Here is a 25,092-nt window from a genome sequence, read left to right as displayed (position 1 = left end):
CTGTGACATATATGGAGCCTAACTGTTGCTGGCTACATGATAAAGGTACTATTTGTAACAAAAGTGACAATTTGAGAATTATGTGTCTTTATAATACCCAGTACCAGTGCCCCTGTTGGGAAAAACTCCAAAATGTAGAGAATTCCCTTTGTAGTTCCATCCTTTCTCCTCAGAGCATTCAGTTCCCCTCAATATGGTGCCCTGCCCTGAACTATTTCTTAAGACAGCATCCCATCATCTTGTCCCAATTAAAACCTACCTATCCTATGTCTAATCCTTCATGCCACCATTACTGGCAGAAAATCTGATAAACTAAACCATAATGATGTGTTAATGGAATGCAAAGCATTTATAGGCCAGCAAAGATTGTTTGCTAACATGTGTTAGCAGTGGCCTAACAAGAATGCCTTGGTGAGAAGGTGTGGTTGCATGGTTTAGTGGGAAAGCAGAGGAAGCATGGAAGGAGACCAAGGCTTTAGAGGAAACACTAGAGCCTGAGGGGTCTATAGAACACTGGGAGAGAGGGCCAGTACGTCTTCACCTATGTACATCTGAAACTCAGGAGAGAGATTTGGGCTGGAAGAAAAGACTTGGGAGTAGCAGCACATGAATGATAATTAAAAACATGGCAGCATCAGTACCTCAGATGGTCCAGAAAAAGTGTGTCAAATGAGAAGATATTGGTACTCCTCTTGGTTTCTGCTGGCACTGTGTTGGCTTGTCCTCTCCAAGAGTCTCCTGCCACCCAAATTCTCCTGTCAACTCCTATCAATTCAGCAGTTTGAGTTGTCTGTTTTTAACCTGATTCATCTCCTCTAAGCTCCCCAGTGACATCCCATCTCACTGAGAAAAGACAAGATCCTAACAATGGTTTACAAGGCCCTACAGGACCTGGCGCCCATTCTTTCTCTGACCTCATCTTCTTTCCACCACAGCGGCATCCTTCCTGTTATCAAACACCGCATGCACACTCCTTCCCTAGGTCTCTTTGCACTGTTGCTCCCTCTGCCTAGAATGTTCTTTCTCTATGTATCCACGTGCCTGCGCCTTTATCTTTTTTTTAAAAGGTTTTGCTCAAATGACATCATCTCAAGGATGATGATTCAAATGATTCAGATTTTTGTTCTAACTACCTTTCTTTAAATCCTACCCCCCCACACTGCATACTCTCTTCTTTTCTTTTCTTTTCTAAAACACACATTAAATTCAGGCTTTTGAAATAATGTATTTTTATTAATTTATTAGAATTTAAAAATTCTCCAAGGGCAGGGAATTTTGTTTATTTTGTTCACTAACATATCTCATGAACCTAGAACAGTGCCTGGCATATAGTAGACTCAATATCTATTAGTTGAGGGATGCTGGGGTGGCTCAACAGTTTAGCACCTGCTCTCACGTCCAGGGCATGATCCCAGGGTCCCGGGATCGAGTCCCACATCGGACTCCCTGCATGGATGCAGTCTGCTTCTCCCTCTGCCTGTGTCTCTGCCTCTCTCTCTCTCTCTCTCTCTCACTCTGTGTGTGTGTGTGTCTCTCATGAATAAATAAATAAAATGCACTGTTGCTCCCTCTGCCTAGAATGTTCTTTCTCTATGTATCCACGTGCCTGTGCCTTTATCTTTTTTTTAAAAGGTTTTGCTCAAATGACATCATCTCAAGGATGATGATTCAAATGATTCAGATTTTTGTTCTAACTACCTTTCTTTAAATCCTACCCCCCCACACTGCATACTCTCTTCTTTTCTTTTCTTTTCTAAAACACACATTAAATTCAGGCTTTTGAAATAATGTATTTTTATTAATTTATTAGAATTTAAAAATTCTCCAAGGGCAGGGAATTTTGTTTATTTTGTTCACTAACATATCTCATGAACCTAGAACAGTGCCTGGCATATAGTAGACTCAATATCTATTAGTTGAGGGATGCTGGGGTGGCTCAACAGTTTAGCACCTGCTCTCACGTCCAGGGCATGATCCCAGGGTCCCGGGATCGAGTCCCACATCGGACTCCCTGCATGGATGCAGTCTGCTTCTCCCTCTGCCTGTGTCTCTGCCTCTCTCTCTCTCTCTCTCTCTCTCACTCTGTGTGTGTGTGTGTGTCTCTCATGAATAAATAAATAAAATCTAAAAAAAAAAATCTATTAGTTGAATGCTGAACGAAATCTAAGAGGGAATCCTGAGGAACTCTAAAATTGTTAGGCAGAAGATCAGCTCCCACAAAGAGAAATTGACCAAGAACTTCCTAGAAGACAAAAGAAAGCTAGGAGGTCATGATTTAAACAAACAAGAGGGGAAAACGTTCCAAGACCAAAGAAATGGCCAACAGCATCAAAGGCTGACCAAGACTCAAGTGAGATAAAGACTGAGAAACATCCAGTGGATTTATTAACAAAGAATGGTGAGAGAAGCTTCTCTGACAAGTGACCAAGACAAGTTAGAAAAACTTCAATAGACCCTACTAAAAGTTAACAGAAAAGGTGAAAATTTAAGCCATGAAATCATCAAGCTTATAAAATACAGATATCAGATTTTATAATTTGTTTCAGTTGTTGCTATATAATAATCCATCCCCAAACTTAATGATTTAAAACAGCAAACCATTTGGTTATTGCTTGGGATTGTGTGGGTTGATTTGGTTCAGCTGGGCATTCTGCTTCCTGTGATATAAGCTGAGGCTATAGCCATCTCGGACAGGGATCAGCAAACTTTCCTGTCAAGGTCCAAACAGTAAATATTTCAGGCTATGCAGGCTGTCAGGTCTCTGCCATGACTATTTGGCACTGCCACAGATGATATATAAATGAATGGGCATGGCTATGTTCCAATAAAACTTTATTTACAAAATTGAGTGGTAGGCCACATTTGACTGGATGCCATAATTTGCCCACTCTGGATTTGGGGGCTCAACTAGGGTAGTACATCCAAGAAGCCTCACTCCTGAAGTGCCTTGATACTTCTCTATGTTGCTTCTTCATGTGTCTTGGGCTGTTAATAGCATGGTGTCTGGTTCCAAAAGTGAAGTGGAAGTGGTCAAGCTTTCTTAAAGTTTAGGCTTGAAACTTACATAGTATCACTTCCACCATATTTTATTAGCTCAGATTCAAGGAACAGGGCTATTCAAGGGCATAAATACTGGGAGGCATGGTTCACTAGAGGCTATCAAATGTAACAGACTGCCACATAATTCTAAGAGTTTTGCTTATTAAAACTATGTTCCAGGGGTGCCTGGCTGGCTCAGTCAGTAGAGCATGCAACTTCTAATCTCAGGGTCATGAGTTCAGGCCCCATGGTGGGCATGGAGCCTACTTTATAAATAAATAACTTTCGTAAAAAAAATAAATAAAAAAAACTATGTCCCATTCCACATTCTGTCTGGAGACCCCTACCTAAAGAAAAGAAAGCCATCCTTTCTCTCCAACACTGATCCTTTCAAGAGTTGTTTTTTCTATCATCAATTGACAGACTGTATGATTTGTTATTTGAAGGCAGCCTGAGAAATTAGTTCCTTCCCATTAGCCTGGGAAAATTCTAGTCTTCTCATGCCACCCTTGAAAATGCTCTTTTCAATGCACTGTATTTAAGCTATAAGGCATCCCAACCCATTACACTTAAATTATAAGCATGATAAAAAAGGGGTTATTAGCAGTAAGATTAAAGTATTCATACTTAAATACCTGAAGATCTATCAGAGTGATGTTATTTTGTACAAAAAAGTGAATTATAATCTATATGTACTATATTCATTCATTTGCTCATCAATGTTTAAAGTATTTATTGAACACACTAATGGTGAGGCCGTGTGCCAGATTGTGGTCATCACTTTGTCCTTAATGTAGAACTGTAACCCCTTATGTGATCTTGACCCTACAGAGAAAAGACTGCATGAGATCAAATATTTTCAGTGGAATGAGAAAAAGGGAGAGATTTAGTTCTCATAAAAATATTGAGCTGCAAGAAAATGAGTATAAACACATATTTTAGGTTGACACTCTAATGAACCAATACAGTTTGATTTATCCAGACTATTTAAATTAAATACTATTTTTTATTGATAAGAAAGTAATACTAGAACATATGAGAAGAACTGATTCTGTCCTTTAAAAAGTATGGAAAAAGTTCTAAGTGTGCTATCAGGGATATGTGGTCATACGCCAGGGGCTACAAGATGTCACCAGATGAATATAGCACATCTTCATATTAATTTTAATATTTTCAGAGTAAAAAGTTTTAACTGATAAGTACTTTAAAACATAATTGTGATCTCAATACAATAAAGCTACAACATATTTTAAAAGCCTTTAGAGATGAAAGTTAAAATACTCTATTAAACAATACTTAGGTAAAAGCAGAAGTAAAAACCACAAAAGCAGGATTTCCAAAAACCAGTAACAATGAAAACATTATATATGAGAAGTTATGGGATACATGAGAGCAGCGGTCGGAGGAAAATTCATAGCCTTAAATGCTTATATAAATAACAATAGAAGATGGAAAAATGAGTAAACAGAACTCCAACTCATAACAGCTAGAAAACCAACAACTAAAACCAAAAGAAAGCATAAGGAAAGAAGTCATACGTATTGATTAACAGGGTAAAAACTCCAGAAAATAACATAACTAATTGGTAAATAAGAATAACAATTCCTTCGAAGTGGAGGAAAACACTAGCTAACCTAATCAAGAAGACAAAAAAGAATATATGTAACAAAAAATGAAAAGTTTCAAAATGGAGGACATTTTTAAGTCATGAGAGATTACACTACAATCCTTCACAAATAAAATTGAAAACTTAGATGAAATGGATAACTTCCTAGAAATACAATTTTACAAAACTGACCCCAGTAGAGAGAAAATGCTTAAGCAGACAAATTTCCATGGAAGTATTAAAGAATATTTCAGAGAACTACCCCATAAAAAATCATCACACTCAGATGGTTTCACAGGGGATTTCTACCAAACTTTCAAATTTGAATAATCCCAAAGCTACATGAATTATTCCAGAGCACAGAAAATAGAAACTTCTAAAAAAAAACTTCTAAATTTTTTATAAAGTTTAACATTTATACTTAAACCTAATAAATATAGCGCACACCAAAAACCTAAAGATCAGCCTCACTTATGAATATTGATGCAAAAAAACCCCCACAAAGCACCTCATTTAAAAATACATCATGATCAAGTGGAATTTGTTTCAGAAATGCAAAAATGGTTTGATGTTAGGAAATCCTTTAATATAATTCACCATATTAGTATAAGAAGAAAAGTTATATGATTGTTTCTGTAAATGCCACAAAGGCTTTGATAAAATTCAATATTCATTCCAATATTTGATAAAGTAGGAAGATAGAGATTTCCTTAATATGACAAAACATACTTAAGTCCAAAAGCCAGCTTTTTATTTAATTGGAAAACACTAGAGATGTTGTCACTATAGTAAGTATATGGCAAGGATGCCAACTATCTCTACTACTATTTAATACAGTATTAGAGGTATCAGCCAATGCAATTAGACAGATAGAAGCAATCTGATGCATAAGAATCAGAAAAGCAAAAGTAAAACGACCTATATTCGCAGGTGATATGACATTAGACCTGCAAAACCTAGGAGGTCCAAAGATAAAACTTAAATAAGAAAATAATTCAATGATATAGGACGATATAAAACTAACCCACAGAAATCGATAGCTTCGTATACACAGATAATAACCAGATAGAAGAAAAAAAAAAAAAAACAGAAGGAATAATGAAAACAAAAGCCACATTAACAATGGCAACAACAACAACAAAGATAAAATACTTAGGTGTTAACAAGAAATGTGTAAACTATATGAGGAAATCTTTAAAATTTGAAAGATGTAAAAGTATACTTTGTGGAAAGACATCCTGTGTTTTTAGAAAGTATGATCTGTCATAAAGATGTCACTTATCCCTAAATTATAAATGTAATGCAATACAATTAAGAATACCATTAAGTTTTTGTTTCTGGAGCTAGATAAGTTCCTTTAAATTTCATATGTATTAAAATATAAAGCATATATGAATACTAGAAAAACAAACAAAAAAGACAAGGAGGGAGGACTAGCTCTAGTGGACATTAAAATATATTACAAAACCGGGATCCCTGGGTGGTGCAGCAGTTTGGTGCCTGCCTTTGGCCCAGGGCGTGATCCTGGAAACCCGGGATCGAATCCCACGTCGGGCTCCAGGTGCATGGAGCCTGCTTCTCCCTCTGCCTATGTCTCTGCCTCTCTCTCTCTCTCTTTGTGTGACTATCTTAAATAAATTTTAAAAAAATTAAAATATATTACAAAACACCTATAATTACTACTGTATGATATTAGAACATAAATAGACCAGCAGAAAAGAATAGGAAATCCAGAAATAGACCATATGGAAATTTAGTATTAGACAATATATTCAGGATAAATTCCCAGAAGTGAGATTGATGGGGCAAAGGGTAAATACCGCTATTTAAAAATATATTTAGGTACTTTAAGATATTTAGGTATTTTTAGATATTACTGCCTGTTTTCCCATGGTCTTACCAACAGTATCTATTGTCAAGATTTTCTATTTTTGAAATTTAGATAAATGGACGTGGTATCTTAGTGCTGTTTTAATTTGCAATCTTATTATGAGTGAAATCTTCTATCTTGTCATTTAAGAACTATTTTTCATATTTTAAATTTTTTACTTTTATTTAAATTCAATTAATTAATATATAGTGTATCATTAGTTTCAGAGGTAGAGTTTAGTGATTCATATAACTATGCATACAGTTGCATATAACACCGAGTGCTCATTACATCACGTGCCCTCCTTAATGCCCATCACCAAGGTACCCCATCCCCCATACACCTCCCCTATTTTTCATATTTTTATATTTTTCTTTTTTTAAAAAAAGATTTTATTTATTTATTCATGAGAGACACAGAGAGAGAAAGAGAGAGGCAGAGACACAGGCAGAGGGAGAAGCAGAAGCAGGCTCCATGCAGGGAACCCAACGTGGGACTCGATCCTGGGTCTCCAGGATCACGCCTGGGCTGAAGGCGGCATTAAACCACTGAGCCATCCAGGCTGCCCTATATTTTTCTTTTTAAAGATAATTTAAAAATACATTAAAACATACAGATCTTAAGTGTTCAGTTCAATGAATTTTGACACTTGAATACAACTGTGTAGCCACCATTCAGAAAAAGATCTAGAACATTTCCATCATTCTAGAAAGTTCCCTTGTGTTCCTTTTTTTTTTTTTTTTAAGATTTTATTTATTTATTCATGAGAGACACACACAGAGAGAGGCAGAGACACAGGCAGAGGGAGAAGCAGGCCCCATGCAGGGAGCCCGATGTGGGACTCGATCCCTGGTCTCCAGGATCACGCCCTGGGCTGAGGGCGGCACTAAACCGCTGAGCCACCCCGGCTGCCCCTTGTGTTCCTTTCAAGTCAGTTCTCTCACTACCTCCAGAAGCAACCACTTTTTCTCATTTCCATCACTATAGATTAGCTTTGCTTGTTCTTGGACTTTGTATAAATGGAATATACAATACACAAAAGATGTGTATCCAATTTTTATTTGTGTCTGATTCTTTTGCTCAACAAAATTTTTTTGGATCCATCCATTAATCCACATTGAGCATTAGTTCATTCCTCTTTATTACTGAGTAGACTTCCATTCTATGTATATACACGGCGTGTATGCAAGATTAAATTTATCTTCTATATGATTTCTCACTGTTGAAGAACAGAGTAGCAAATATGGAAAAGGAGAAGAACAGAACAAATCCTATGGTGTTTGATTGGAACTGGGGCTAACAGTATGACCTCATATGTGTAGATAGGCATAGAAATAGCTCTAGATATGTGCGAGCATATGTGTGTATGTGCATGTATATACATACGTGTATTCCTTTCCTATCCACTGACAAGAGTGTGGAAGCAATGTCATTCCAGTAGTAATGAGTACACCCACCACTTATATCTTGATTTCTAAATACCAAAAAAAGAATCAGGGCTTCTTGGAGAAATGGCCTACTCCAGGGCTAAGCAGAGAAAATACAAGGTCATTCTGGAACTTCTTCTGCCAGAGAGTGAGGACATTTTTGAAAACTAACGTGGCTATCTCAAAAGGACAGAGGAGCCTCCATGAAGGGACTTTCATTGGCCAAATTTCAGACAATATGAGCATCAGAATGAATAAAAACAGGGATGGATTATAACGCACTGAATTTTTAAAATCCATTAGTCCATATTGTTGCTAAAAATAAAAATTAATATTGAATAGAAAGAAAGCTTCTTTTTTTTTTAAGATTTATTTGAGAGAGAGAGAGCAAGAGGAGAGCAGAAGGAGAGGAGATCTTAAGCAGACTCTGTGCCAGCATAGGGCTCGATCCCATGATTCTGAGGTCATGACCAAATCTGAGGTTAGCCAAAATCAAGAGTAGGATGCCTAAGTGAACCACCCAGTTCCCCAAGAAAGTCTTTCATAACAGAATAATACCAACTAACAAATGCGGAATAATAGAAATAGAAAAATCACCATTTTATAATCACCACAGTAATAACTGATTGAGACAAAAATCACCACAGGGTGGAAGATTGTTGGAAAACAGGGTATTCACATGACTACATGTGAATTACTTGTTAATTATGCAGGAAAAATGTACTGTTATAATGATAGACTTGGCAGGTACTATATTAACCAAGTGATCAAAGTGAACATTGCCAATAATTGCACACACTGATATCATGCGCCCCTGAGGGAATGCACTGAGAAGCACATAGTATTTCATCCAAAAATGTTGAATCTCATCATAAGGAAAGACTCAGAGTTCCAAATTAAGGTACATTTTGCCACTGGAGCTTGAGCTCCAAAAATACCAATGGCACGAAAGATAAAAAAGAAGGAGACTGAAGAAATAAGACAACAACAAAAAAAACAATGTGCCGGGCTTGATTGGATCCCAGAGGCAGGGGACATTACTTAGACACTTGGGGAAACTTGAATATGAACTGCATGTTAGATAATATCATATCTGTGTTAAATTTCTAGTATAATAATCAGTCGTGGTTATGTAGGAGAATGTCTTCATCTTTTGGAGATATAAAGTTAAGGGTTCAGGGTAACGTGTCATCATGCCTGCAACCAAGGCTTAACAGGCTAAGAAAAAAAAAAAAAGGAAATACTTTTATTTCTGTGCCTCTATCTTTCTATATATATGCGTGTGCAAAGAGAGGGAAATCAAGTGGATGGGACAAAATGTTAACAGTTGTTGAATCTGAAGGAAAATGGATGTCGATTATTTTTCCAATGGATGTCGCTGTTTTTCCAACTTTTCTGTAGGTTCAGAATTTTTCAAAATAAAAATTTAGGAAAAAAACACTATTTTTGAATCAAATGGGTATAATACAGTTCACCAAATTGTCTTCATTTGAAACAGGGGACTTCCAAAAGTTGTTTAAACGGAATATGCCCACTTGGAGCCATGGCCCTAGATGCCAGGAAATAAAAACGCACTATCTTTGATTTGACTTTAAGGTGAAAGGTCCTTCAACAGAGAGGTTTAAGAAGCTCTGCCTGGGGGATAGGCTGAACCCCTTCAGGCTAGCTGGCTGCTTGGGGTTAGAGCAGATCAAGGTCATGGCTGGGAATAGACAGATTTCATCCCCACAGCCATCCCTTCCAGGCCTTCTGGCAGTAGCCACCGTACCTTCAAGCAACTGCTGCTTCCCACTCCATGTGGTTCTGTTAGGGGGGTCGATCACAGGACTCTGTCCCCTAGCCAAAGCTGGATTGGCCAACAATATGCCCCAGCCTCATGGCCATAGTGATTAGCCCGAGGAAGGGTATGTGACCTAAGCTGGGTCAATCAGGCTCCTATCCTGATATTTTATTTGTGGATGCTGAGAGAGAACAGCTCTTCTCTGGGATCCTTGGGATAACATGATGTAAACTTGGTGCTGTCTGTAATCAGCAACCAAAAGAGTGCAGCCTGTCCCAGTCAGTAGCTGTGCTGCTCTACAGCGTGAGCCACAGGCAAATGGGGAGGGGTCCCCTCTGCTTCAGGTTCCTTCAGGTTACTGCCACCCTGTGGTATCAGTTCTCTCATGGGATCTTCTGGCTTCTGGGTTACCTGGTCTTGGAGACAGGCAACATCTTATACTACAGGCCAATCTCTATTTTGTAGACCATGTGGCACATACATGTACACACATACACACCTTTGCAAAATGCCTTATTATTTGTCAAGGCCTGGCTCTCTCATAGGCCATTCCATTCTTTTTTTTTTTTTTTTAGTAAACATGGAAGCCAACCATGAGCAAGACCTGGAGCAAAGCACCGTAGGACTGTGCATCCCAAACATTCCACTGGTTGTCTAAAATCTCCCCAGAAGGCTATAAACACAGCTCACTGGGTCCCATTCCTAGAGATTTTGAAGAGAATCTGTATTTTTAACCAGTCACTCAGGTAATTGGAATGCCTATTCCAGTTTAGAGAACACTACAGGGGTAGCCAGGGATATCAAGGAGAGTGTGGCTCAGAGCTATTTCTCGGGGACCATTTAGATTAGTGGGGATTATGGGCATTCAGCTAATTATACAATGCAGCAGAAACCACTGAGGTGTCCAAGGAGAACACTACAGAGAGCTGGCTGAGGAATCTAAAGCTAACTGGAACTAATGTGATGCTGTGTCTTGCTGATGGGTGCTCATGGGTTTCCTCTTCTAGTTATCGTACCTGCCTTTGTGTCTCAAAACAGAGCTTTCAGAGGAAGGACTAACCTGACTTTTTCAGGGCAAATTTACATTAAAGATTGGGGAAATCAAATCATTTAGGGACGTGCTGCTGGTGCTTTTTGTGGGAGGGAAGGAGAGTATGCCGGCATGGGTGTGTGTGTGTGTGGGAGGGGTACTATTTGAGGGTAGGGCTGCATGTGTTTTGGGGGTATTAGAATCTGTATGTTGTATGTGCATGTTGTGTATGAGTGTGTATGGTGTGGTGTATGGTGGTGGTGTGTATTTGGGGGTAGAGCTACACATGTGGTTGGTGTATGTAGTGTAGAGTCTGCAGTGTATGTGGTGTTATGTATTGTGTTGTATGATTGTATGCGTGGTATGTGTTACAGTATGTATATGTGTGTGCACTATCTGTGTGATGTGGTGTGTGCATGGTATGCATTTCAGGGTAATGTGTGTGGGGTTTAGTGTGTATACTGTGGCATGAGCTGTGTGTATGTTATATATTGTGTTGTGGAAATGTTGTGGTGTGCTGTATGTGTGTTGTGTGTGTAGTATATGTGGGGGGGGGGTGGTATAGTCTGAGTCTGTGTGTGTGTGTGTGTGTGTGTGTGTGTGTGTGTGTGTATGGTCTTACTCAGGGCTCTTGGCCTATATGTATTCACCCCAACCTTTCAAAACCACGTTCTCAATAAGGAAAGAACATGGATGAAACTGTATAAAGCTCTCGGTGACCTCTGTCAAATCAGAGTGTGCCATTTTTGGCAACTTTGTGGATAAAAAGCATACTGTATTATAGTCATAATAATTGTAGTTTATTGATATCCCAGGGGACACAGCTGCTCTTTGTACCTTCTCATTTCCTCCTCTCAAGAACCCCATGAAATTAGAGCTTTTATCCTTATTTTATGGATAGGGAAACAGAAACTTAGAAGTGTTTGTACAACTTTTTGCTTTTTCCTTTAAAGTATGTTTGAAAAAAAAAAAGTATGTTTGCAAATGATCCTTAATAGACATTATAATCAAGCATGCATCAATTAAATTGTAAGATTTTCCTTCAACTATCATTTATTTGGCAAGCATTTACTGAGCATCTCTTCTATACATAGCCCCTGCTAGGCATCATAAGAAAGATAGAAAAATATCGTAAATTGCAACTAATTTACTCTGGAGGTGTAATCATAAAAGGACATTTTTGTGAGCTACTTCTCTTATTTGTCTTGGTCTTTTATAGCACATGTCAAGCTGTATTTCAACTTATTCCACTCCTTCTTAGTCCCTTAGGGTAAAGAACTCTGTTTCAGTCACCTTTGTTTTTGGTTTTTCTTTCTTCCATTTTTTTTTTTTAAATAGGCTCCACGCCTAGATGGCACCCAATGTAGGGCTTGAACTCACAAGCCTGAGATCAAGACCTGAGCTGAGATCAAGAGTCAAACGCTTAACTGACTAAGCCACTAAGGAGCTCCTATTTCACTCACCTTTGTATTCCTAGTACATACTATAGGTACCTAATCAATGTTGGTTGAATAAATGAACTGATAATCTGGGAACTGGAAGGTATGAATAAACATTCTCACCTTCCCTTATTCGGATGCTGGAGGAGTTAGTGCAACTTGCAAATGAACTCAAACCCAGAATAGAAAATAACTATTATTCAGCAAAGAAAGGTTTTCAAAATAGAGTATGTTCCATATGCAATCATTCTGGGGTAGATCTTAACCAACTTCCAAAAAGCCCCATGAGATGTTAATAAGTATTTCTTTAAAAAGCAAAAAGAGTGCCAAAAATACATTTGGGAACTGCAGGTTAAATAGGCTTATAGGATTTCTTTACTGAAGGAGTTCTCAGAGCCCATCATAGACACTGAGTAAACTGTGTACTGAGTATAAACCAGAAAATGCAGATGGGGAATTGAAGAATATACTGTACACAGTGAGCCACATTTTCTAAGTTCATTTGCCAGTGGATTCCTTGGGGAAGGAATGAGGGGAATTAAAAAAAAAAAAAAAAAAAAGGATGACTTGCAGGGCGGGAACTAGGGTAAGGCAAGTGAGGAACCCAGGTCACAGCAGGGTGACTACTTGCACCCACTTGCAAAAAAGCACTTGAACAACCAGGGCTCAAGAGCCAGTGCCCCCTTCAAGTTTTACATCCTAGATGCCTCATTTGCCTCACCCCACCCCAGGCCAGAAAGAGCACCTGCTACCGCCCCTGAAACACATCTGCCAAGAACACGATTTGGGAAACGTTCTGTGGCCATTCCTCCATGGCAGGGTTTAGTCAGGGGTCAGCATTCTGAATGATGATAACAAACGTCTCTGGATCTTCTTCTACACATCTTGTAGAGATTCTGGCTCAGCGTTAGAGTCATAGAGTCTTTTCCTGGCCCTATCCGAGAGCCAGAGCCTGCGATGGACATCTGGCCAAGGGCATTGGCACCCGGTTGGTGTTCTGAAAGAGCCAGGCTGCCCGTTTGAGCTAATTCAGGGCAAGGAAGTTCAAATGGGACTCATCTGTTCCACATACCAGAAGTGGCTGCTTGTTGTTTCTCTCATTCTTGAAAACAACAGAGACTAACAGAAAGTCAATAAAGGATTCCTTAATGACAATTCCCAAAGGACAGTGTCTGGTACTCAGTAAATTGAATAAATGAGCGAATGGATGCATACATGGAAGAGAAGTCAGGGAAAGAATTACAGAATTAACAGGTAAGAATCAGATAAAGCCTCCTGACTTCTTTTCAGAGTTTCTCTTCTGAGCTGGATCTTCTACTTAGATCTCTGCTCTTTCCATTTGTACCATCTCTTTATTGATGTCCCAATGTAAAGTTCGATTTAATCTTAGAGCTAATGAGAAAACCTGGATGGGGCAAAAAGCCTAAGCACATCATTTGTTCAAGAAAGTGTGTATAGTCTACAAACTTATTTTCCCCCCTCCTCCTTTTTCCTTCTTTTTTCTTTTTTTTAAAGATTTTATTTATTTATTCATGAGAGACACAGAGAGAGGCAGAGACATAGGCAGAAGGAGAAGCAGGCTCCCTGCAAGGAGCCTGATGTGGGACTCAGTTCCAGGCCCTGCGATCACGCCCTGAGCCAAAGGCAGACGCTCAACCACTGAGCCACCCAGGTGCCCTTCCTTTTTCTTTAAATCCATGAAAACAATTGTCTAGAAGGGGCATATGCTCAAGTATACTTGATATACTCCTGAGTTCAGTGTCATCCTAAATTCTGGGCTTTCTTTCTTTTTTTTTTAAGTAAAAATACTTAAGGGTAAACTGAATCCAAATAATGATAATAAAATATACAGCTTTTAAATACTGCATTGGGGGGGTGCCTGGGTGACTCAGTCGTTGAGTATCCACCTTCCCCTCAGGTTGGGGTCACCAGGTCCTGGGATCAGCCCAGCGCCTGGCTCCCTGCTCAGCAGGAGTCTGCTCGTCCTTCTCCCTCTGTCCCTCCCTCCGCTCCTGCTCTCTCTCTCTCTCTCTCAAATAAATGAATACAATCCAAATAAATAAATACATACATACAGTATGGGTATAGTAACCATACTCAATCAGATGACATGCTGAAATATTAGGTAATGAAGTTTTATTTGGTTGTTTATTAATCTAATTGGGCTCTAATACAAACGACTGATATTAAATAGTTCTACCTTATAGTTCAGGTCATGAAAGAATTAAAAAGCAGAAAGGGCATACTGGCAGAATTAAAATGATTACTATATTTACTAAATATCTCCATACTTTCCAGGCAATAACTTGGGTTTCCTGAGAGTTGGCACCAGGAGTTGCACACTCCGTGTCCAGAAAACTGAAAGAATCATGTTTCTCAGGATTTAATCTGACTCATTGGTGTAAATGGGGGCTATGTCTGCATTAATACATGAAATGATCGATTTGTCTTGCCTCTCATAAGTTTTCAAATATCTCTTCTCTTTTCAGTATTTGCATTCTATTAGATCAGACCCTTTCAGTAACGATATACATTTTCTCTTAATGACTAAACATTTCAATTAGCACTTAGATGTTAGTAATACATTCAGTACTTCCTACAGTCAAGTGGTTCAATCGATGAGGATCCATGCAATGTACCCAGCCTTTAAGAGTCATTAAACCTGGGCAGCCTGGGTGGCTCAGTGGTTTAGCGCTGCCTTCAGCCCAGGGCCTGATCCTGGAGACCCAGGATTGAGTCCCACGTTGGGCGCCCTGCATGGAGCTTGCTTCTCCCTCTGCCTGTGTCTCTGCCTCTCTCTCTCTCTGTGTCTCTCATGAATAAATTTTTTAAGAAATCTTAAAAAAAAAAGAGTCATTAAAACTTACCTTCCAGGTTGCAGACACTGAAGATTAAAAGCTGTCAATCTGGGGCCCCTGGGTGGCTCAGTAGTTGAGTGTCTGCCTTTGGCTCAGGTCATGATCCCGGGGTCCTGGGATCGAGTCCCACACGGGGCTCCCCACAGGGAGCCTGCTTCTCCCTCTGCCTATGTCTCTGCCTCGCTCTCTCTGTCTCTCGTGATGAATAAATACAATCTTTTTTTAAAAAACTGTCAATTTTACATGTTGCTCTTGCATCTTAGCATATTTTTCATGAACCTTTTCACTATGACACAGAGAAGCAGACAGAAAGGAAGTGCCTTGAGGAGAAACTTGAAGTCTACTCCTGAATACTTGGTGATATTAGGTAGGGAAAACTATTGAACTTACCAAAAGGCCAATGAAGCAAATATTTTCTACCTCTCAAGGATGTCATCGGCATAACGTCAGAGCTGGATACAAAGACCTCTTTGGGCTCTTGTGCTGAGACAAAAGATCAGAAAATATGCCTGTTGGGTTAGGGTGGGTAGGTTATAGAAGGAGACAACAGCGTTTTAATCATATGCGAGCCTCTTTGCTGCCTTGGATCTAGTGTGTCACACCGAATCTAAACTCAGGATGGTCAGCCTCCAGCCCAAGAGGATCAGTTTTTAATTGGTCACACCATTGTGCATGGCTGCTGATCCCCAGCTGATCTCAGTGTGATATCTAATGTTTTAAGATTTGCGTACTAATAGAATAACGAAAACCTGCCTCAGGTCATTGTTTGGGCTTAACTCATCTTGTACTGGTGATGGCACTGCACATCTTGAGCCTTTCTAAATTACCATAGGTGGTCAAGTGTCTTGGTTTCAAATGGTATCCCTGTAGGCAAAGTGAACTGTGGAAGCTGAATTGTCCGGAGACATTTTACAATATTGTAGGTAATTGAGTTTAGCTCACAAGTGACAAGATACCAATAAACCCCTCAGTATTACTGAGGGAGATAATCAGATAAGCCAGCCCTCAGCTACCACTACAGTCTCTTCTTATGTCACTCACTGTTCAGCCATGACCCTTAAATCACAATAGCCATGTATCTGGTACTAAAACATGGCAAGTCCCTGCCCACCTCAGGGCTTTTGCATGTGTGGTCCATCTGTTGACTGTCTTCTGCTGGCTAGTCTCTGGTGGCTTGCTCCCTCTCATTGCTTGGGAGCTTAAATGCTCCATCATTGGAAGGGCCAATGGCCTCCTTGTCTCTCCCTCCATTATTTTCTACCGACCCGTTCATTTCCTTCATAGCAGTCATCATCTTCAGAAATCAATTGACTATTTTGTTTGTTGTCTGTTTCCCCTCCTCCAGGAGGATAGAGATCATATTTGTATTTCTGGTACCAAACACAGGAAGGCACTTGCTATAGACTAAATTGTGTTCCTCTCAGATTCATATGTTGAGGCCCTAAACCCTAGTGTAACAGTATCTGGAGACAGAGCCTTTGGAAATAAGTAGTATTAGGTGAGATTGTGAGGGTCGGGCCCTCATGATGGCATTAGTGCCTTTACAAGAAGACATCAGAGACCTTGCTGTCTCCTTCTCTCTCTCTCTTTCTGCCCTGTGAGGACACAGTAGGAAAGCAACTGTCTGCAAGCCAGGAAGAGAGTCTTCACCAGAACCCAACCATGCTGCCACCCTGGTCTCAGACCTCCAGCCTCCAGAACAGTGAGAAAAAAATTTCTGTTGTTGGAGCTGCCCAATCTATAGTATTTTATTATGGTAGCCCAAGCAGACAAATTCAGCATCCAATAGAACTGTGTTGAATGAATGAATATATAATCTATATATAATCAAGAGTTAACTACATTTTGTAATATGAATGGTCCTGGGTGATTTCTTCAAGCTGTCGCTTGGCCAGGGTTTCATACTGTATTTGTTGGGAGTTTTATCAAACACAATCCCTGTCTATTTTTCTTTGCTATTCTTATCACAAGTCCCTATTTGTGATAAACTATTTAAAAAGATACATCCAGGCAAAGTCCATCCGGGCACAGCTGGCCACCAGATCAGATGCCTTAACTAACCAGGTTTATCTGTCAAACAGATTTTATTTTATTTTATTTAAAAAAAAAATACTGGCCAATTGCTTGAATTGTTCAAAAGTTTTGGCACCCTGTAGACAAAACCACAGAGCTCTGAACACCCCCATGGAACTGCCTAACTCTTTGCAGAATGAATTTATATAGGTTAATTCTAAAAATTTCCATGACTTTTCTTAGATTCTAAGGTAAGATACTTTAAAAATGGGTGTAATCATTTTTTTCACTCCAGTCATAATTCTTATAAACGTTAATTCATATTCTTCAGAATCCATCTATTATATATATGTATATATAGAGATATATAGATATATAAATACTTAAAAGCTAAAACTCAAGATTTCCTTTGTTTATTAACAATAACAACAAACGCCTATTAGCTTATTCTGGAGATTAAAATACTAGGGAAGGTCAATGTTACCTTTTATTGGACAAAAAGTTAAAAACTCTCAAATTGTTACCTTGATGCTGGTCCCAAAAGCAATGGGCAATTTGAATACAAAGCCCTTCCAAAAAAAAAAAAAAAAAACACAAAGCCCTTCCGGTCGTAGAACCTGAGGTTACTGTCAGTACTTTTTGCAGAGAAAATTCTAGTTGTACTGCTAATGCCCAAGTTATATCTATGTTACTAAACATTCAGATAGGCTAAGCAATTCTTTTACTAATAAAAATAAATAGTATTAACAAACATTAAGTTATTAGCATATGTCCAGCACTGTGATAGGCTTTTAAACACATTATTTAATTTGATCTTCACAAGGACCTTATGAGGTAGCTCCTATTGTTACTCCATCTTACAGATGAATAAACTGAGGCTTTAAGTAACTCCCACAAGGCTCATCCTACTTGCAAAGACTGATTCTAACTACCACTAATATCATCCTGCTTTCTTGAATCTCTTAATCTTATTTATCATTCTTCACTTAATTAAGGCCTTACTCTTTGCAAACACTGTACTAACTACCTGGCTGGTGGTCAGCCTTAATTTATCTGTGCCATTGAAGAAAAGGGGGAAGGGGCACTGCTCAAGAAAAGGAATATGGTCGATAATATCTGGAGAAATTTAATTTAAGTACTTACAAGAACAAGTTATTTTCCAGTTAAAATACCCTTGTTTGTATGAAAAAATCATGGTAATTTTGAATAATTCCTGTCTACTCATTAAACAGTTGCCCTAAGAGAATGGTATGCAATAATTAGTTAGCGTAGTTCAAGTTACTTACATTCTTCAAAGTAATAAAATTGCCATCCATGAGATTTGTAAGCATCATAAGAGTACATCATGAAATTTTCATTCATGTAGTATATGTCTGGTACATAGAAAATGCTCAGTTAATATTTTTGATGAGATAAATACTGTGACTAAGAATTTTCTTTGACTAAGATGTCACCAAAACTTTTTAGACTCCCCCCTCTACATTTCTTTGAATGGTAAAGTTTTATTAAATCGAATCTTTATAGGGAGACTGGGTGGCTCAGTTGGTTAAGCATCTGCTTTCAGCTTGGAACCCATGTTCCCAGAGTCCTGAGATTGAGTCCTGCATTGGGCTCCCTGCTCTGTGGGGAGCCTGCTTCTCCCTCTCCATCTAACTGCCACTCCCCCTGCTTGTGCGCGCGCTCTCTCTCTCTCTGTCAAATGAATAAAATCTTTTTTAAAAAAATAAAATAAATAAACTGAATCTTTATATTCAGCTGGTTTATAATGATTTTCTGAAGCTCTCCATGCTTTCTTCCTAACAAGGCAATCTGGACCATAATTATCTTTGAGATGAGTACCATACTACTAAGTACAGAAAATGAAGGAAATTTTGTTTTCTCTTCTATTGGTGCATTAATTAATCCCATAAATACCATAGGACCTATAGCTAATATCAGAGCTATGAAATTCCAATTGGTAAGTCTCTTTCGAGGAAAACAAATCTAATCTGGTTATTGCGAGGAAAAGGGACAATGAGATTCAGGTGCTAATGTGTAACCACTTGATGAATATTCTCTGCAGTTGCCACCACTCCATGTACAGAGCCAAACTCTTGGCTGGGCTCTCAGGGAGCTACCCAAACCCTCTCCACACAACCTTTCTCCATCCTTCCCTCCTTGCAGAGTGGGTGTTGCCAGGCCTCAGGCAGAGAGCAGAGCCATAAAAGGCCTGATTCCTTAGGCAATGAACTGCTCCTGACTCTAGCTCCCAGAATGGCAGCTGCCCACTTGAAAACAAATTTATATACTCACCAAATCAGCCAGTTTGATGACTTACAGGCTTGCCTCTTACTAGATTTCCTCAATACCTTTCCTTAACATATCAGTTTCCTCTACACTCTGTGTGATATAAACCACATTCTATCTATTTCTTGAGTGTCCTGGGATTGTTAGTTCAGGACAAGAGACTGTCATTGTCACCCTAACAACTAAAACAAGTCAGATAAGCAGAAAAAATTGATTTTTCTTTTTTAAGAGAGAAAACACACAAGCAGTGGGGGAGGGGCAGAGGCAGAGGGAGAGAGAGAGAATCTTAAGCAGGCTTCATGCCCAGCATGGCGCCTGACAGAAGGCTCCATCTCATGACCCTGAGATTATGACCTGAGCCAAAATCAAGAATCAGATGCTTAACCGACTGAGCCACTCAGGTGCCCCAACAATTAACCCGTCAGAGAACTGACGGCACAAAGAAACCTAAATGCACTAAACTCAAGAAAGTGACTAGCTCTCCATGGGAGAGAGGAGACCCATGGGCCATTGTCACGTCTAGTGGAACGGCAGAGGAAAGGAGGCTTTGTAATGAACAGGATAAGGAGAACTCTGCTTCATAAGGCTATCTGTGAGCCGAATGGCCATAACCACAAAACAAGTCTACACCTCTCTCTACCTCCCCCTCCCCCGAGGCCTCACATAGGGCTGGAAATAGCTTGCCTAAGTTGAAGGCAAGGAACATGGGCCAAAAAGCACTCCTTGAGTCATTTTTGGCTTTCAGAAAGTCTAGGGATCTGCAAAGGGCCGAGAGGGACCAAAGGGCTGGAGGAGACTCTCCAGAGTGGCAGAAATAGGGGACAAATGGCAAAGGGAAAATCAGAAAGTGATCACAGGCAATCGAGCAGGGAGAGACTTACCCCAGTTCTCACACCTGTTAGCTTGGTTTTGAAGTAGAGGTAGATCTCAAGAACCTCATCAGCGCTAAGATCTCAGGCTCTGCTGAAGGGGAAATCCTAATCACACCCTCAAAATGTTTGAAAGCAGTAGGGAAATGATCCCAACTAAAGCTATAACAAAGCCCAGGCCCAGCTCAACTACAGAACAAACTGACTCAGCCTCTCATGGAAGAAGGGGCTTGCTCTTTTTGGAGGTAAGTATTTACTTGGTATTCTATGTTACTTTCCTAAAAAATATGAAGCATGCAACAATAACAAAAAAATTTAAGACCTAGAGAAAAATGAGAAAATGTGTCTCATGGTTAATGCAGAAAAAAAGCAATAGAAGCAGATCCAAAATAGCTTAGAAGTTGAAATTATCAGGCAGGCATATTAAAATACAAAATACCTATGATATAAAAATCTTAAAAGACTGCACGGTAAGGAAGGCAACATGTGTGAAGAGATGGAGAATTTTGAACTTGTTTTTATTTTTATTATTTTTTAAAAGATTTTATTTATTTATTCATGAGAGACACACACACACACACACAGAGAGAGAGAGAGAGAGAGAGAGAGAGAGGCAGAGACCCAGGCAGAGGGAGGAGCAGGCTCCATGCAGGGAGCCCGACGTGGGACTCGATCCCGGGCCTCCAGGACCATGCCCTGAGCTGAAGGCAGGTGCTAAACCTCTGAGCCACCCAGGGATCCCCTTGAACTTGTTTTTAAAGATTTTATTCATTTATTTGGAAGAGAGAGAGAGCACGAGCAGGGAGAAGAGGGAGGAGCAGCAGGTTCCCTGCAAGCAGGAAACCCAGCACGGGTCTCAATCCTAGGGCCCCGAGATCATGACCTGAGCCAAAATCAGAGGCTTAACCAGCTGAGCCACCCAAGCACCCCAAAGAGATGGGGAATTTCAACAAAGCAACAGAAACTAGAAAAAAGCCATATGGAAATTCTAGAAATGAAAAACACAATATCAAAAATAAATTCATTACATGAGCTTAGTAGCAGACTCAAGAGCAGAGGAAACTGAGCATCTGACTGGATTAGGGCTCATTTCAAACAACCCATAAATGGTGTCCCAGAAATGAGAGAAGAGACAACATGACAGAAGAAATCATTGAGGTTTTGTTGGCTAAGACTCACCAAAATTGATGAAAAGTATCAACTTATAGCAACCAAGAAACTCAGCAAGCACACCCCAAGCAGAATAAATACAGAGAAAAGCCACACCTAAATAAATCATAGTAAAATTGCTGAAAAGCAATGGGAAATGATAAACGTGAAAGGGGATAAAAGGTATAAGCATAAGGGATTGATGATATAAGTAATAGGTGACTTTTCACTAGAATCAGTGGAGGCCAGAAGGCAATAGAACATCCCTAAAGAGCTAAGAAAGACATTGTCAAACTAGAATTTCATAACCTGTGAAAATATACTTCAAAAATGGAGGCAGAATAAATGTATAAATTTATTTTCAGACAGACAAAAGTTGGGAGAATTCATCTGCAGCAGACCAACACTACAAGAAAAGCTAACATAAACATTTTAGAACAGAAAGGATATCAGAAGGAAATTCAGATCTGAGAAGTGAAGAGTGCCAGAAAGGGCAAATAGATGGGTAAATGCCAAATGGCTTTTTAAAGTAATATATCTACATCTATATTTATCTGTGTGCATGGTATTCAAAAATACTATTGAGGGTTTATATATATATAACTTAAAAAAGACTTCTAGCTGTTTTTAATACATGTAAAGTTTAAGAACCACTGCCCAAGAACAGCCACTAGAATATTCTACAAAGAAGTATACTTTTTAAAAGGAGGCAAAATGGAATGATTAAAAAATACAATATACCTGGGAATCCTCGGTGGCTCAGTGGTTGAGTGTCTGCCTTCAGCCCAGGGCATGATCCTGGAGTCCCCGTATTGAGTCCCTCATCGGGCTCCTTGCATGGAGCCTGCTTCTCTCTCTGCCTATGTCTCTGCCTCTCTCTCTCTCTGTGTCTCTCATGAATAAATAAATAAAATCTTTAAAAAAAAAAAAAAAGCAATATACCCAAAAGAAGGTAGCAAAGTAGAAACAAAGAATAAATGGGATATGTAGAAAAATAAATACCAAGATGTGAGATTTAAACCCAACTGTATTCATGATTATCTCAAATATAAATATATTAAACTCTACATTAAAAGGCAAAGATTGTCAGACTGATATAAAAGCAAGATCCATCAGAAACTAAATTTGTACTATATGTTGGCTAGTTGAATTTAAATAAAAATAAATAAATAAAAGCAAGATCCAACAACATGACTTTTTTAAAAAGATTTTATTTATTTATTCACGAGAGACACACACAGAGAGAGAAAGAGACATAGGCAGAGGGAGAAGCAGGCTCCAAGCAGGGAGCTGGATGTGGGATTCAATCCTGGATCCCAGAATCACACCCTGAGCCAAAGGCAGATGCTCAACCGCTGAGCCACTCAGGCATCCCAACAACATGATTTAATAATATACAATTCTATTATAAAGACCCAGGTTGAAAGCATAAGGGTAGAAAAAATATATCAAGCAAACACTAAGTATAAAAAAGCCAATGTGGGGGTGCCTTGTTGGCTTAGTTGGTAGAGCATGTGACTGTTGATCTCAGGATCATCAGTTCAAGTCCCATGTTGGGTGTGGAGCCTACTTAAAAAAAAAAAGCCTACTTAAAAAAGCCTACTTTTAAAAAAAAGAAAAGCCAGAGTGGCTATGCTAATAATATCAGACAAAGATGAATAATCTTGGACTTCAGAATAAGAACAATGCTACAAGGAAAGAGGAAAAAATGTTGATGAGAGAATAAAATCATCAAGAAGACATATCAATCCTAAATGTATTTGCAACGAAGAATAGAGTTCCAAAATGCATAAAGTAAAATGACAGAAATGGACAAATCTTCACTCCTAGTTGGAGAGGTTTTAATACTCCTGTCTGAGTAATTTTAGGACACAGAGAGGAAAAAAAAAATCAGTAAAGAGATATATTAGAACAGCACTGTAGCCAACTTGATAAAATACCAACTTAATGAAATAATGCACCCAACTACAGATTATACATGCTTTCCAACCCACAAGGAATATTCATCAAGATAGACTATGTGCTGGATAATGAAAGACATCTTAATAAATGCCGAAGAATTAAAATCCAATAGAGTATATCTTCTTACCCAATAGCAATAAATTAGAAATCAACATAAAAAGATACCTGGCATTACACACCTATTTGAACAAGATAAAATTAAAAATAGTGACAATAGCAAATGTTGGTAGGGATAAAGAGAAGCTAGATCTTTCATACATTGCAATTAAGAAGGTTTCTTCACAGACATACATTTACTATATGGCCCAGGAATTAGATTCCTGGGCATTTGTCTCAGGAAAGAAAAGTTATGTCCACACAAAACGTATAGAAAAATGTTCATAGTAATTTTATAATAAAAAATTGGGACAACTCCATTGTCCTTCAGAAGGTGAATGGACAAACACTTTGTGACCCAGCAACATCACAAAACACCACTCGTCAAAACTTACTGTTGATACACATGATCACTGGGATGGATCTCAAGAGATTATGCTGAGTGGGGAAAAAATTTCAATCTTAAAAGGCTATATACTATGTGCTTCCATTTATGTAACACTCTTAAAATGACAATATTACAGAGATGGCGAACAGATTAGTGGTTGCCGGCATTAGGGATAGGAATTGGTATGACTATAAAGAGGTAGCATGACGGGATTTTGTAGTGATAGGACAGTTTCGCATCTTGCAACTACAACAGCAGTTATAGTAACCTACACGTCTGATCAAATTGTATAGAACTATACACAGACACACACACATGCCAGTAAGTGCATGTAAAATGGGTGGAAATCTGAAAACTGTCTGTGGATTGTACCCATGTTAATTTCCTTGTTTTAATATTGTATCATAGTTATGTAAATGGTACCATTGGGGGAAACTGAGTGAAGGATGTCGGAACTTCTCTGTATCTTTTTGTAACTTTTGATGATTCTATAATTATTTCAAAAGATAAAGGGTTTCTGGAAAATTCACAAATATTTGGGAATTAAACAATACCCTTTGAAGTAACCCATGAATCAAAGAACACTGACAATTATTGGGACATATTTTGAGCTGAATGATAAGTGAAATGCAAATACCCAATATTGTGAGTTTCTGTGAAAGCAATTCTTAGAGGAAAACTTTTAGCTTTGAATACTTATAAGAAGAAAGATTTAAAATCACAAGAAACTAGAAAAATCACAGCCAATTAAATCCAAAATAGCTAGAAGAAAGGGAATGAGAAAAACAAGAGAAAAAATTAGCCAATTATAAAGTGAACAGAGAAAATCAAAACAAAATCAAAATTTGGATATTTGCAAAGAATAATACAATTAATACAACTCTTAGCAAGATGATCAAGAAAAAAACACAAATTAACAAAAAATTTTTTTAAAGTGTAGAAAGTGTTTATCACTATAGATTATATAGATATTAAAGAGATAAAATTTTAATCAATATATTGACAAATTTCAACAAAGTAGACCAATTCCTTAAAAAACAAAAATTACCAAAACTGAGAAAAGAAAAAAAGGTTTAAATATCTGACATCTAATAAAGAAAATGTATACACAGTAAAAACCTTCCCCTAAAGAAAATTCCAGGCCCAAGCAGCTTCTCTTACTAATATTTAAGAAAGAAATAGTAACAATCCTACATAAGCTCTTTCAGAAAAAAGAAGAAAAATTTCCCAACTTGTTTTATGAGACCAGCATTCCTTTGACACTAAAACCTGACAAAGAT

At 38.6% G+C, this 25,092-nt stretch overlaps 1 long non-coding RNA gene across 1 annotated transcript in view; it reads right to left on the bottom strand.

Annotated features, from left to right (window-relative positions):
* The window catches only part of LOC140593907 (uncharacterized), a 59,472-nt gene extending 43,940 nt beyond the window's left edge, over positions 1-15,532 (bottom strand). Inside the window, exon 1 of the long non-coding RNA XR_011994331.1 lies at positions 15,440-15,532. This is a non-coding gene — a long non-coding RNA (uncharacterized lncRNA). The remainder of the gene's footprint in view (positions 1-15,439) is intronic.
* Between the last annotated feature and the right edge of the window lie 9,560 nt (positions 15,533-25,092).

Source organism: Vulpes vulpes, chromosome 9 (genome assembly GCF_048418805.1).
Source record: "Vulpes vulpes isolate BD-2025 chromosome 9, VulVul3, whole genome shotgun sequence".
NCBI lineage: Eukaryota > Metazoa > Chordata > Mammalia > Carnivora > Canidae > Vulpes > Vulpes vulpes.
Note: the sequence above shows the minus strand (reverse complement) of the source record. Positions and strands in the feature narration are given on the sequence as shown.